The sequence below is a fragment of the Eufriesea mexicana genome, unplaced genomic scaffold, assembly GCF_001483705.2.
Source record: "Eufriesea mexicana isolate 0111107269 unplaced genomic scaffold, ASM148370v2 scaffold4497, whole genome shotgun sequence".
NCBI classification, from domain to species: Eukaryota; Metazoa; Arthropoda; class Insecta; order Hymenoptera; family Apidae; genus Eufriesea; species Eufriesea mexicana.
The window spans coordinates 47049-49296 of NW_016912485.1; positions in this window are offsets into that span (position 1 = coordinate 47049).

Genomic DNA, 2248 nt, shown 5'->3' on the forward strand with positions numbered 1-2248 from the left:
AAATTTGTTTTATTTCTTTTTAAATAAATAATTATAATATAATACAAATAATATAATAAATAATTTAATCTTAAATTTGTTTTATTTTTGTCATTTTGTTGTTTATTTCAAAGATTTACCATTTTTTGGTTGAGAACATTCGATGAAATTTTGCTTTGGAAACACTTAATTACGTAATTCTTATTTTGTATAATTATATTTGTTATTTTGTATAGTTATGTTATATTTGTATTGTTGTGGAATATTGGAGTGAATCAATTGTTTAATTTGATCACTCTCTTTTATCCGGAAATTCAACTTATTGTTAGTTCAGGCATTTTTATCTTTAAAAATGATTGTTTATTAATTATGAAAATTGCTCGAAATTTTTATTTTTTATTATTGCCATTATATTTATGGTAATGGGAATTATTGCACAATTTTATTTTTTGTGAAATTTGGAATATTTTAACAATACATTGTTCATTTCATCAGTTAATTGCTTTACAATTTAAAAAGTATACATTCTAATAAATCAAGATCTAGATCAAAAATTTCCTTTATTTCTATATATTTACATTATAATGATGCAAAACTATTTGTGTAAAGCAGCAGAAAATTGAACTATTGCATTAACTGCGTTATTATGTGATAATTAATATTCTAATATATCATCTAAAATTAATAATATTTTAAAAACATAATTTCAAGGGATTAGAAAAAATTTCTATACAGTACTAGATCAAATACAAATCAGTCAATATTTAACATTTTATGGCATAACATATAATACATTTTGGAAATATATATTGTAATTTAAACTATACTTTAATTCACAGAAGAAATAATTAATACCTATCTCTAATTACTACAAAAATAATTGGGTATAGAATTATTACAAAATTGGTAAACAATAATAAAATTAAATAGAATACTAAATTAATAACCAATGACAAAAATTAATAAAGGTACATTTTATTAGCTGACAAAATAAATAAATAATAGTTACCTCTAATTAATATTGCAAAAGTAATTAGAAATAAAATTGTTACAAAATTAGTGAACAATAATAAAATTACCTAGGATACTGAATTAATAACCAATGATAAAAAGTAATATAGGTATATTTTATTAACTAACAAAATAAATAAATACTAATTGCCTGTAATTAATATTACAAAACTAATTAGAAATAGAATTATTACAAATTTACTGAACAGTAATTAAATTGTCTAAAGTACTAAATTACTAACCAATGATAAAAGTTAATAAAAGCACATTTTGTTAACTCACAAAATAAATAAATAATAATTACCTCCAATTATCACAAAATTAATTAAGTATAGAATTTTTACAAATTTACTTAACAGTAATAAAATTGTCTAAAGTACTAAATTACTAACCAATGATAAAAGTTAATAAAAGCACATTTTGTTAACTCACAAAATAAATAAATAATACTTACCTCCAATTATCACAAAATTAATTAAGTATAGAATTTTGACAAATTTACTTCACAGTAATAAAATTACTAAATTCCAAAATTACTAACCAATGACAAAAATTAATAAAGGTACATTATGTTAACTCACAAAATAAATAAATAATAATTACCACCAATTATCACAAAATTAATTAAGTATAGAATTTTGACAAATTTACTGAACAGTAATAAAATTGTCTAAAATACTAAATTACTAACCAATAATAAAAATTAATAACATCACACTTGATCTCACAGAACAAACAAATAATAATTATTTCTAATTATTTCTAATGTCAACACAATTAAGAAAAAGGAATAAAATTATTGTAAAACTAATAATGAATAAATTCTCTTTCCCATATGACACGTATTGTATCAATAATAAATCCGTTGTCTAACAATCACGCACATCCACAAAGTATAACCCAAATACCCTTTTTCACGCAGTCCGTCCTGTCCTCAAAGCTCGGCTGTAAATTCGCAGACAAACGTGTCCCGGCCAAAGCACGAAAATCCGTGGTTGCAAACACAATAATGGATCGATACCAATTACCCACCACCACATTGTCCGTGGTCTCCGGTTCTTCCAGATAACCCAACTGCCTCCATCTCTCTACCTCGTCCCGCGCTCCCAGCTGTTAGCCTCGCTTTAAAGCTTTGGAGAACAGAGAAGCGGTTACGTGGGACAGGAGAAAATTGTCTGCAACTTGCGACACTCTCCTTCGGGCTGCCACACCTGCTTAACGCTATGGTCGTGCACAGGTTACCGTACACGTGTAATCC